Source organism: Lissotriton vulgaris, chromosome 7 (genome assembly GCF_964263255.1).
Source record: "Lissotriton vulgaris chromosome 7, aLisVul1.2, whole genome shotgun sequence".
In the NCBI taxonomy this organism is placed as follows: domain Eukaryota; kingdom Metazoa; phylum Chordata; class Amphibia; order Caudata; family Salamandridae; genus Lissotriton; species Lissotriton vulgaris.
Window position 1 is genome coordinate 1,727,265,556 of NC_141695.1, and position 14,227 is coordinate 1,727,279,782.

The window sequence follows — 14,227 nt, forward strand, 5'->3', positions numbered from 1 at the left end:
GCGGAGTCAGTCAGTCGAGTTGAGTTGGAGGAGCGGTGAGGAGTCAAGCTGGAGTGGTAGAAGAGTGAGGAGCTGTTGGAGTAGGAGAGAGAGAGGGTTCAAGCTAGAGAGAGTTGAGTTGAATTGGAGGAGCAGAGAGTGTTGGTAGAGTTGGAGGAGTGGAATTGCAAGAGGAGAAGAGACAGAAAATGCTTGGAACAGAGAGAAGACAAACAGACAGTCAGTGAGCTGGAACTGAAGGAAGCAGTCAGAAGCAGTTACTTATCAGGAGGAGGTGTGAATAGCTGGAGTCTGAAGTAATGCCTTTTAGAAGAGACGGAGGAGAGATCGTGGATTAACCTGTGGGAGCAGCTGGAGTTAATTGGACATTGGCACAGAGATCGTATCTAGAAGGAACAAGCTAGTGGAATGAACGAGTATCAGAGCGGCAGAAACCATTAGACTGAAGCTGGAAGGTGGAGACAGTTCGTGGGGGAGAGGAGTCCAGTGCACAGTGATCAGCGCAGAGGTGTATCCAAGAGTGCAGGAGAGAGAGAGTCTGAGATGAGCCAAGACACAGACGAGAGAGGAACCCAGATGACAGCTAGAACAAGACTTCACACTAATCAGGTGATATCGGTCCTGTCGTATTAGTTTACTTTACACTTACATCTTAATCTTGTTCTTATTCCCTAGGCTATTGTATTGCTAATCCTTTTCCTTGCAGCGGTGTGTTCTATCTATAGTCTTTGTCAGTTACATGTGGATGTGTCCATTATAATACAGATCTGTGACCATGTCTATATTGTTGAAATAAAATGAGACCCCAGTTCCTAGCGAACTGACATGTGCCTTGTATTCTTGTACAATCATGGTAACTTTTTCCTTCTAGTTGAGCATTGTTTGCATGAACGGATGTGAAATCCCGATCAGGTAAGGAGTGATCAAGCAAATAGGAAGCGAGGGGACCTTTGATGCCAGGAGCAGAAGGCACATATTATTAATTGGCTAACTCCTAATATTGTAGTAGCAAACCCTTAGTGAATAGAGAGAGAGACTTCCCAACATATAGAGAGAAAACTGAAGGTGTCCATAGGAAAGTGGTTGTCGTTGATATGCGGCGTTAATGAGAGCGCTGGGGAGGATACCAGCGTGGAGGTCTGCCGGATTGTAGACCGTGTGTAAGTGAGAGCGCTGGGGGGGATACCAGCGTGGAGGTCTGCCAGATTGTGGACCGTTTGGAAAATGAGAGCACTGGGGCTGCAGACCCACGTGTGTAGACACGCCAGATTGTGTGTCATATCTGCCCCAGGGTAGATTAGTCTGGGTCTGAGTGGCCGCGAGACTATAAGGTATGAGTGTGGTGTAGGGCATGGATATCCTTAGTAATCAGTGAGTATTCTTAGTATCCCTATAGATTTAGTGGTGTTTCTGATAATATGAGCTTGTATATTGCGAGTTCCCCATCCTCAGGTAGGTACCCAGGTGCCTGGATAGATGGTCCTGAGGAGGGATGTGGTTATGTTCTGGCTGGGTTAGAGGGGCCCCTAGGGGCTGATCCCATCTAAGCAGAAAATCCGGCCATTACATCTGGCGTAGTCGGCATCTTACGAATCCTGTGTGACCTGGCCATGTGCTTAGATTGTTTCCCATGTGTTGTGAGGGAGTGCCCTGAGCGCCAGACATTACATCTGGCGTAGTCGGCTGCTTACGAATCCTGTGTGACCTGGCCATGTGCTTGGATAGTTTCCTATGTGTTGTGAGGGAGTGCCCTGAGCGCCAGTTTCATCTGGCGTAGTTTGGCAGTTTATGTAGCCTGTGTGATCTATGGGCTTGAACAGTTGCAGTGTGAGGAGATTGTACTACATCATGGCATTTGATTTATTCAGGGTGGAAGGAATGGTTTTCGTTTTGGTGTTTGAACTGTCAGGGTTGAAGGATGGCATTACATGAGGGAGCCAGTAACATCTTTGTGATGGTCCAATTGTATAAATGTGTGTAAAAAATGCTTTTAAATTGTCCATTGAATTGCTTGCTGCGTCTGCTTATGCTGTGCAATGTGAAATGTGTTCAATGTAATATGACTTGTGGTGTTCTTTGTATATTGCTCCTTGTAAATATGGCTTGTGAATAGCGCCATGTTAATGTGGCTTGTGAGGAGCATGTTCTCATTTTGACTTGTTGTGTTGCTTGTGAATTGGGCCTTGCATATATTCTTTGTGAGGAGCGTGTCATTTTTTGAATTTGTTGATTTGTCTTGTAAATGTGGCTTGTGAATAGCGCCATGTGGTCATGGCTTGGACAGGGCATGTTATCATTACGTTAGGCGGGAGAGAGCTGGATCTCTCTCGGGTGCTTGGGGATAACGTTTTGAAGATGTGCGTACGTGTTATCTGTAAACGTGGAGAGATGAGTTCATGACTTTCCCATGTACTGCAGTCTTGGGGAATGATTGTGCTTGAGCTGCCAAAGGGTTAATATCTTGAATTGAGATGGCAGTATTTATTTTAACATGCTGTTTAACATGCATGGTTATTTGAGCTGACTCTAAAGGTCAGTGAGTATTTTGATGATTGATGGTTTGATTTGACTTTTATTGGTTCCTGGGTCTGCCTACGTGCTTTGTCAGCTTCTTGAAGGAAAGGTAACATCTTGTGCTGAGCGTAGGGCTCTGTTCATTTAACATTCTTTTTGAAATGCGTCTACGAATTTGTGTGGGTTTGCCTTGGAACGGATGACTTCATGTGTCTGACTCTTAGAGGTCGGTAAGTTGTAAATCAACCAGTCGGATTGAGATAAGGGTTTGCACGGAGAGAGCTGTGTTCTTTTAAATGTGCTACTTAATATGCATCCACAGACGTGTGGAGAATTATTTTTGAATGCATGATTTAAAATGAGTGAAATATTAAAAAGATGGCCCAGTTAGAGTATACGCTACGGGCTGTTTTCATTAATTATTTCTTTGAGGGTTTTCCATCTAGAAAGGAATATGCCAACCGGTGTTTTAGAATGGTCACAGATTGTGAATTATTTTTCTTGCCCAACAGTGCATGGTAACATGTGCTTTTAATTAGTGAAAGGCAACCGTGTACTTTTAAAAATAAATGTGTTCTCATTAGTATTTTCCGTGATGCAAGCTGAACCTTTTTTCAAATGTAGATGTTTTAATATGCAGCAGACCGGCTTATGTAAGTTAACCCACTCAGTTAGAAAATAAATGGCTGTTTGATAATATATGAATGTGGCCCTTTTATAAGGTTGAATTGAATGGCTTGCACGATAAATTATGCTGCAATGCAAAATTACATGTTGCCCCTGGTTGAAAAAAAACAATGCTGGAATGTGTCTGCATTTTATGTCGTTTTAATATTATTTCCCTTTCAACAGCTGACAGTATATATTTTATTTTTTGGATGCTAGTGTGTATAGTTAGGGTGGAGCAGAATATATTGTTAAAAATGATAAATATAACACACTACCATCTTAATGCATTGCTATGTGTCCCTTACATTAGTTTAATTTGCATTTAGTTACAAGGCTCGCCTATGTACTTTGACAAGCTGTTGATAGAAAGGTAATACCTTGCACGGTAAAAGAAGTGTTCATTAAACATGCTGCCTGATAGATATATGTGCAGAGAAATATTAAACCCAACAGTCCATGATAATTCGTTTTTTAAATGCAAAATGCATAGTCTTATGTGCAGAAGCAAATTGCCCCTTTTTGTGTGTTGATCTGCATGCTAAATAAATGCCCATGTTTCAAATGTCTTGCCTTCTAGCTGAATTAGTTAGACAAAAGTCTTTTTAGAAAGTGGAGCTTTTAAGTAGCAGTACATTGTAACAGAATTATTTTTAAAATGCTAGCATATGACTGTGTTACAGATTAATTTGCTTTTTACCACATTTGAATTTGCTTTCGTTAGTTAGAGAATGTGGCCTGGGAACAGCTTACAAAGAATGTGTTTTTTGACCTTGGAAAGTTAGCCTGGCTCAGTCCAGATGTTTTGTAAAGGGGGGCTTTTTCCCTCTAGAGGCTCCGAACACTGCCTGTCTTGTTATGATTGGTTAACATCCAATTTTGTTCCGCGGACGGAATGTTTATGTAAGGGAGGGGTGAACTCGCTCTTCCTTGCTGTCGGCGCAGACAGCTTCATTGCCTCCAGATAAGGGATCCTTGTACATGCAGAGTAGTTGGCAGACTCTTGGCCCTTGGAGTTAGTTAGATACAGTAGGCCTGGGCGGGCTTCCCTGATTAGAGAAAGAGAGGCTTGAACCGAGTGCTTGGCAGCGCCCTGCTCCTGCTATGAGATCATCACTTGGCAGTGATTCAAATTACTTCACACTGTAGCCTGGCTTCTGCGTATTTTTTGGAGCAGATTCAAAACTCTGAGCACGAACATCTTTCTGAAGGGAGGGGCTGTCTCACAGAGGATTAGGGTATTACTAGGCCCTTCTGGATGTGTTTAAAAATTAGATTTTGCTCAAACAAATTTCAAAGTATATGGTTTTAATTATTTCTTGACTTCAGAATAATGTTTTTAATTAATTAGGATATTTTCTTTTCAACAATGAAAAGCACTTGGGGTGCTTTTTAAATGGAAAATTTTATCCTGCAAGATTAATGATACTTGTTTTCTTGTCCTAGGTTGTTGGGTTGTGGTGTTCGGTGTGTGCGTCGGCCCACCCCCCTCCCACTCCCTTTATTATTTTAGTTTTTTACTTTCATGTTTTTATGTTAGTTTATTATTTTTGGAAGATGGAACCAGACCAGACCAGACCGAATTGGTGGTGGATGGCCGCATCGGAGGAAGTGCTTCCTTGGTACCGGATACAGAAGATGCAGGGTGGTGACCTACACTGATGTCCCAAAATTGACTGCCTTGAACCCCAATAATAGGACATTGGACTTACAATTTGCAATTGGCTGAGCTCGTCATGAGCATGGAAGGGGCTCTATGTTGGCTGCCTCAGCGGTCAGGTTCAAAACCCATACAAATAACATTGGATATATTTTTGACAAAGCCAATAGTATTCTACATGAACCCATTTTTATTGGATTTTGATAATGTTTCTCACAACGGGAATATGTTATGTAATTCCTTGGCCTGCATTATTCCCATGTTTTTCTTTGCAATCACTACGAACAGGCCCCACTTAAAAAAAAAAATGTGTTTTCATGGTTTTGATGTTTATGTAGTACTATCTTTGCTTTTTAGGATGCAGTCATCTATTATAGTTTTCCTGTTTTCTGCAAAACAGTATGGAGGAATGAAAAAAAAATGGTGGTGCACACATGTGTTCCACAGTGTGATGAAAACTAGGTGCTAACTGTTTTGTGCTTTTATATATACATAACATTTATATATATTTCTATGTATAGTGCTACACCAGCTATTTTGTAGGAATGGGGTTGTCTTTATTTTCCTGTTATTACACTTTCACTTTGATTGATCAAAGGGTGGTTACCCTAGACTTTAAGTTGTCCTGGGAGGTGTGTGTTTTAGTATGATTATGTCTTACATTTATTATTAATGTTTGCCCAGACCTTGAGAACCGTTTGTCATGTTTACTTCTCAGATTTCACCAAATTTTTCCTTAAGTTGACCAATGTCAGTAGGCCTCATTTAGGCCCATTGTTATTTTTATTTCACAAGCAAGCCCCTACACCAATAGATTTCATGAGTTATTATTAGCTTAAGTTGACCATAGTAGGTAGGCCTCATTTAGGCCCTTTGTTGTTTTTTCATTAGAAGTTGAAACACATTTAGTTCTTAAGTTGTCCGAAGTAGGTAGGCCCCATTTAGGCCCCTTGCTGTTTTCATTCAACATATAAGTCCCTACATCACTAGATTTCATCAGTTATCACTAGAAGTTGAGGCACATTTAGTTTGAGGATGCTTTGGTTAGTTTTTGTTCTTATCAGTTCACATCTTAGATATGTTTCAGCATTCAAGTCAAGGGTGCTTTGATTTGTTTTCAGTTAGTTGTTAGATTTGTATTCCCTACATTAAGTGTCAGGTGGAATTTCCTTAAGTTGTCATTCATTTTAGAGAGTTTTTTGGTTTTTGATTTGTTGATAGATTGTGTTGATGTTTGTTTATATGGATGTTGTTGTTTATAGATGTTCGCAAGATAAAGTCTAAGGGTGGAATGTAATGGCAGGGTTTTTGGCTCTATTTAGCAGTGATATAGACTTTAATCTTGCTCACATCTAGGATAGGTATTCTTAGCTTGTGGTGGCCCTTTTAAGCCCTTTCTTCCAGACCTAGAGGAGGCCATCTATTGCCTATTGGCTTTGGCCTGTCATTATTTCTTATAGTAGAGGTTGGATCCTGTGGTCCTGACTTTATATTACACATTGGTATGGTTTATGTAGGTATTCTGACAGAGCTAAGGGGTATTTCATCCCTTTCAGGCCTACAGGCCTAGAACTAGAGGGACTCCATCTTGATGGAGCTGAGAGGCTTGCAGAGTAAAGGTAATGTTTATAGTTAAAGCTGTTGTTCACTTGGAGAGAACCGGTCTGGGCCAGCCCTTATCGGTAGGCTGTATTATTCTCTGTGTCGAAGACACCACAAAAGGCTGGCCAGCTGGGTGTGTGTCCTTGATGCGAAGTGGTGCAGAGATCTGGTGGGCGGCAGGCTGATGGCTGGAACTTTCCATGAGTAAACAGCATTCTATATTAGTGAAGTGCAGAGGCGGAGTCAGTCAGTCGAGTTGAGTTGGAGGAGCGGTGAGGAGTCAAGCTGGAGTGGTAGAAGAGTGAGGAGCTGTTGGAGTAGGAGAGAGAGAGGGTTCAAGCTAGAGAGAGTTGAGTTGAATTGGAGGAGCAGAGAGTGTTGGTAGAGTTGGAGGAGTGGAATTGCAAGAGGAGAAGAGACAGAAAATGCTTGGAACAGAGAGAAGACAAACAGACAGTCAGTGAGCTGGAACTGAAGGAAGCAGTCAGAAGCAGTTACTTATCAGGAGGAGGTGTGAATAGCTGGAGTCTGAAGTAATGCCTTTTAGAAGAGACTGAGGAGAGATCGTGGATTAACCTGTGGGAGCAGCTGGAGTTAATTGGACATTGGCACAGAGATCGTATCTAGAAGGAACAAGCTAGTGGAATGAACGAGTATCAGAGCGGCAGAAACCATTAGACTGATGCTGGAAGGTGGAGACAGTTCGTGGGGAGAGGAGTCCAGTGCACAGTGATCAGCGCAGAGGTGTATCCAAGAGTGCAGGAGAGAGAGAGAGCCTGAGATGAGCCAAGACACAGACGAGAGAGGAACCCAGATGACAGCTAGAACAAGACTTCACACTAATCAGGTGATATCGGTCCTGTCATATTAGTTTACTTTACACTTACATCTTAATCTTGTTCTTATTCCCTAGGCTATTGTATTGCTAATCCTTTTCCTTGCAGCGGTGTGTTCTATATATAGTCTTTGTCAGTTACATGTGGATGTGTCCATTATAATACAGATCTGTGTACGTGTCTATATTGTTGAAATAAAATGAGACCCCAGTTCCTAGCGAACTGACATGTGCCTTGTATTCTTGTACAATCATGGTAACTTTTTCCTTCTAGTTGAGCATTGTTTGCATGAAAGGATGTGAAATCCCGATCAGGTAAGGAGTGATCAAGCAAATAGGAAGCGAGGGGACCTTTGATGCCAGGTGCAGAAGGCACATATTATTAATTGGCTAACTCCTAATATTGTAGTAGCAAACCCTTAGTGAATAGAGAGAGAGACTTCCCAACATATAGAGAGAAAACTGAAGGTGTCCATAGGAAAGTGGTCGTCGTTGATATGCGGCGTTAATGAGAGCGCTGGGGAGGATACCAGCGTGGAGGTCTGCCGGATTGTAGACCGTGTGTAAGTGAGAGCGCTGGGGGGGATACCAGCGTGGAGGTCTGCCAGATTGTGGACCGTTTGGAAAATGAGAGCACTGGGGCTTCAGACCCACGTGTGTAGACACGCCAGATTGTGTGTCATATCTGCCCCAGGGTAGATTAGTCTGGGTCTGAGTGGCCGCGAGACTATAAGGTATGAGTGTGGTGTAGGGCATGGATATCCTTAGTAATCAGTGAGTATTCTTAGTATCCCTATAGATTTAGTGGTGTTTCTGATAATATGAGCTTGTATATTGCGAGTTCCCCATCCTCAGGTAGGTACCCAGGTGCCTGGATAGATGGTCCTGAGGAGGGATGTGGTTACGTTCTGGCTGGGTTAGAGGGGCCCCTAGGGGCTGATCCCATCTAAGCAGAAAATCCGGCCATTACAACCGCATTACCAAGGGTCGGCGGGATTGGCAGGAGAGCTGGGGGTTAACTGATGCATGGAGGACGCAACACCCGACAGACCGGGATTACTCATTTTACTCCGGGATACATGATCTCCACGTTAGGCTAGACGCGATATTGTGCTCGCGGGCAGTGTTGCCGTGTGTTGCCTGGTCGGAAATCTAACGAGAACGGTTTCGGACCATAATCCGCTCCTGATTCACTTAGACTGGGCGACGGAAAAGCCAAGGGTGCCAAGCTGGAGGCTCCGACCGGAGACTCTGGAGGACCCGCTGCTCGGGGCGGCACTGGAGGAGGGATTGACACAGTACTTTGCCATCAACGAGGGGACCACGGACTCTAGGGCAATGGAATGGGATGCTTATAAAGTGGTAGTGAGGGGACAGTGTATTACACAGTACGTAGGCACGAGGAGAGTGTTGCTGACCGACCTGGAGAAGGCGGACGCAAAATTGCGGGTAGCGGAGAGGGAACGGCCTGGCCGCCCGGACCTTCAGGAGACGGTGTGCTCGGCTAGGGAAGCGGTGGCGGTTGAGGTAGAAAGACTGCGAGCTTACGATCATAGGGCATACGCGCTGTGCTCTCACGTGGAGGGCGATCGATCGGGCACCCTGCTAGCGTGGCTTGCAAATCCCACGAAACGTTGCTCCCCTATTTTGCAACTTGCAGACGAGGGGGGAAATCTGACCTACACCCAATCGGCCATAGTGGACGGCTTTCAGAGGTACTATGGGAGACTCTATAGCAGCACCCTGGGTGACCGGGGGGAGGCGACAGCGACGTTCCTGAGGGGTCTCACCCTGCCGCGCTTGGTGGACGAGCAAGCAGAAGAGTTAGGTAGAGACATTGACTTGGGGGAGATTAGGAGAGCTATCAAGTCCATGGCCCGCAATAAGACGCCGGGGATGGACGGTTTGCCCATCGAATTTTACGGCAAGTATATGGACGCCTTGGCGCAGCGGCTTTTAGCTGTGTACAAGGAAGCGGGGACCGCGGGTCGGCTTCCCCAATCGATGCGCGAAACGATAGTCATTCCGCTACTGAAACCTGGCAAGGAAGGCAGCAGCCCTGCATCTTATCGACCGCTCTCTATGCTAACTGCTGACTATAAAATCTTGAGCTCTATATTGGCGGCTAGACTCTTGCCGCATATGACCATTCTGATCCATGAGGATCAGAACGGCTTTATCCCTACTCGGAACACGACGCTAAATATCAGGAAACTTATCCGACTCATGGAAGATTTGCGGGAGGGGAGCGGCACTCCATGTGCCCTCTCGGTCGACATCGAAAAAGCGTTCGATAGTCTGGAGTGGGATTATTTATACATGGTCATGGAAGGCTTCGGGTTGGGAGCAGGATATATCCGTTGGACGAAGGTGCTTTATGCAGCGGGGGTGGCGAGAGTGCGGGTTGGGTCCTTGGTGTCCCACCAATACCCAGTGGAGAGAGGCACCCGGCAGGGATGCTCCCTATCCCCCTTGCTGTTCGCCTTGGCGATTGAGCCGTTGGCGGCGGAGGCCCGCAGGAGACGTTACTTTGCAGGTGTGCAAGCTAGAGATGGGCGACAGTTTATCTTGCTGTACGCCGATGACCTCCTGCTGTTCCTTGGCAACGACGCTGAGGTTCCGTGACGATTTGAACCCGTGTTTTCAACATTGTTGTAAATACATAATTTCGGTATCAATGAACCGCAAATGATTCATTTAGCATATCCTGGTGTTTTCGCTATGCAATGAGCAAGAGCACTCCTGTTATGAACACATTTCTGATCTACCCATGGCATCCATCTTAGATTACGGCAGCCATTTTGTATTTCTTGCCCTCACATAGTCAATGGACACGCAGTGACCTCTTTCACTTAAGGACACGTAAGCTTTAGCCGGAGATTCACCTTGCTAGTGACACGTGCACCTTAGGACAGAACACGCCATGGCCGCATGACTCGACAGAAGCTGCCTCCTCTGCCTGAGGCCAGTCCTGCTATACTGGTTCTTGTGTTCATTGGCCTGATCATAATTAGGCGGCCGAAGCTGGTAGCCTTGCCCATTTACGACCCACAAACATCTCTTATCCTGCTTTTCTATCTTCTGCACCTGGCTCTGCTCCTTTCCTTCTGGGCCTTTATTAGGGGGAGGTAACGAAATTTACGATGAGGCGGTCCGGCTCTTGAATGAAAAGTTGACATGGGATTATGATGGAACAGTGGGAACCCCTCGTTCGTAATGTTTTGACATCAGATATTGTTGACGATTCCTGTGCAACGCCAAATATTTATTGTTTAGGACACAAAGGTTTAGAAATGTATTAGCATGTAAAGAATTTGCCTCAAGCCTAAAATTTAGTATATAAGGAGCAACCCACTTTGTACAAATCGAACAGGCTCCTAGATACTGCCCGTGTGTAGTTTCTGTGACTTCTGTGTCCCTGCAGTAATAAACCTTTGGTCTTTGACGCCACCATCGAGAAGCCCGTGTTTCTGTTTATTTGTGCACCGAGACAGGTAGAACTCTGGGGTCTTCGGGTGTTATCCCTGACACCTCTGGACGGAACCAAAAAGTCCAGAACTCCAACGCAGCTGAGCTCGACGGCGCGGAGGAGCTGCTGGAACGATTTGGGGGTCTGTCGGGATTGAAGGTTAATTGGACGAAAACGTGCCTTTTTCCGCTGAGGGAGGGCACGACCCGTCCAGACCACCGACCGCTACTCCATTGGGAACCAACCTGTCTCCCTTACCTTGGAGTTTACGTGTATCACACCACGGCGGCTTTGTTTGAGGGCAATGTGGAGAGATGTGTCAGGGGGCTGAAGGGTAGCATGGCCTTCTGGGCCACGCTCCCACTGTCCATAGCAGGCAGGATTGCTCTCTTGAAGATGGTGGCACTGCCGCGGCTACTATACTACTTCCGGACGCTTCCGATCTGGATCCCCAGCTCCTTTTTCCGCCGGCTTCGGTCCAAGCTCACTACTTTCCTGTGGGTGGCGGGCAGGTGCAGAGTGGCGCTGGCGACCCTCACCCGCCCGAAAGATGAGGGGGGTTTGGCGTTCCCAGATTACGAGCTCTACTACCTTGCTGCCCAGCTGCAGGTGTACACGCAAGAGGTGGCCCGCGTTTACCGGGGCCCGGAGGAGGGACGACTGCGAGGCACGCCGCGGCATGTGCTGGCCTACATTGCACTGGGACAGAAACTTGCCGCCCGGGACTTGTCCCTTGAGCAGGACACCTTTCGGCGTTGCTGGAACCGTGCGCAGAAGCGAGCGGGGATTAAGCACCCTTACGCCCCGGAGATGCCGTTGGGCATGCTAACCGCGCTGCCGCACGGAGGCGATTGGTCCCGCCTGCAGCAATGGGAGGAAGCGGGAGTACAGGTCCTGGGGGATCTTTTTGAAAACGGGGAGCTCCTCCCGTTTCTAGTCCTCCAGGAATGTTTCGACCTACCGCGTGGGGGCTACCTCCTCCACGCAGCCATAATAAGAGCGATGCAGAAAAACTGGGGACTGGGACTGGCAGAGCCAGAGACGGCTATGGCCTGTCAGTACACCATGATGGCGGCGGGAACGGTGAAGGCGGTGACTTGCTTGTATAACAGAATGCTCCGTGAGCATTTACCGCCCCTGGATAGGCTGAAACTCAAGTGGGAGACTGACCTGGGCAGGCCCATACCGGACACGACGTGGGCACAGTTGGTGCGGCGGGCGCGTAACAGCACAAGGAACGCCAGATTTCAAATTATCCATTTTTACATACTGCACAGGGCGTACATGACCCCTGGGAGGATCCTGAGATGCTTTGGCGCGACTGACGCGAGGTGCCCCCGCTGCGCGGCGGAGGGAGCGGAGCTAGTGCATATGCTCTGGTCATGCCCGGCCCTGTCGGACTACTGGCAGGCCGTGGGAGAGACGTTGAACGAGGTGACGGACCGGACTGTTGACTTTGACCCAGCGGCGTGCCTCCTGCATTGGTTCCCTCATACCCCCCAAAACAAGCTCTCAAGTAAATTCATAGCTATGGGTTTGATGATAGCCAAGCGTGAGATTACTAGAAACTGGAAGGCGAGGACGGGCCCGACGTATAAGAGGTGGTACAACGAATTTTTGAAATGGGCGGCTTGCGATAGCACATATAGTTATCAGATGGCGCGTAGAACCACTAATGAGAGAGCACTAGAACAGGCGACAGCCTGGGAGATGATGGTGCAGGACCTCAGGGATAGTGGGGTAGTGGATGAAGGGGAGGACCTGGGCGCTACCGGGGGCGGCACATCACAATGACCAGGAGAGGAAAGAACTGATAGATGGAATTGTCTGACGTCCAAGTTTAGCTGTGCACATCGAGAGGCCCCAGTGCGGATGATGGAGATGGGGGGAAGGGTGAAGGGGAGGTTGAACTCTCGGGGATGGGGGGGAGTTGGAGGGGAGTTTTGTTGGTTATATAGATGAGGACCTAAAAGTAGGCACACACACCTTACTGCGAGACGATCATCCTGTGGTAGCTTGACCGGGCATGTGGGAGCTGAGAATTTGTCGCCGCCCGGCCCTCGGGATGTGGGCCAGCAGGCTGTGTAACTTGGAGGGTGTTATACCAGATTGCAGCACTCTGATTGATATTGTATATGTATAACTATTGGCCTGCGTATTGTGTGTCTACAATAAAAATTACTTTAATTTTTTTAAAAAAATAAATAAAAAAATAAGATAAATTAAATCTCATCTACTGATGTGAGAGCATTCGGTGTCACTCTAAAATAGAACGTTCACAAATTTATAGGTAAGCGACTCTCTTTGAGAGATGGTCGGTTTTGGGACCATATTAATAACGAGATACAAACGGGAACAGTTGGTAAATATGAATGATTTAATAGCTAATTTGTGACAAATGTAAGAGAACTTTATAGGATGTGCGCCTTTTTAGACTTAGCATAACTAGGGATAAGAACTGATTATTTCTGCATCAATGTTGGGACAGCAATGTAGGTTTAATATTCTAGGACCACAAAATAAAAATGTCTGAACTATGACCATGGTTGTAATATTTTGGATGTATACTGTTTTATTTTGCTGTTTTCAGTCCTGAACAAGCGGCATGTCCCGCCACGAAACACAATTTGGCTGAAATTGTCTTAAAATATGAGTGAACACTCTGGTTCAAATAGATGTTAATTGTGCTTATACGTGTTATAATACAAAATAGTGTTGTGTTGTAAATTTCTTTTGGTGAAAATCTGTGGACGAATATCTTGTGAAAAAAATGGACATATATTCTTGGAAAAATTCAAATTTGTTTAATTGTATTGGTGCTCCCCACAAAACTTAAAATGAGTAATACTTTTTTAAAATGATTCTTAGGGAACTTTCAAAGTTAGCAGAACGTCTCCCAAATTTGAAGGAATTTTTTACAAGACCACGGAAAAACATAAGATTCAGATTATTTTTACTGTGTCTACTAAACCAATTTACGGTTTTCTTTCTACTTTGGATAAGGCATGTTTCACGTGTGAGAAAGACCCTACTTCAATTTGACATTTTTTCTTTGTCACAGTTAAACCTACCACCTTTAACATTTGTAGAACCTATCTTAAGGTCTTATCTTGGTCAGATTCATTAAGCAATATTTCACCTGGGAAAATAATTACCTTAGATAGACCTTAAAGCACCCTCTGCATAACGCACTGGAACTCAGCCGCTGCTGATGCCAAGCCAAACAACATCTTTCACTACCCCTATAGATGTGATAATGGAGGTAAGGTGTCTAGATCCAGAATGAAGTTCGAGCTAGTAGTAGGCTGTGGTCAAGTTAATAACTGTAAAAATTTGGCAGTACTCTCTAGGTTAAGTAGTTCGTTAATATTGGGGAGTGGGTGTCAATTTGCCCAAATCTTTGAGTTTTAATCTCTCAAGTTTACACCAAGCAGAAGCTGGGCACCCCTTCACCTGATTTATTTACGAAGGCAATGCTTGC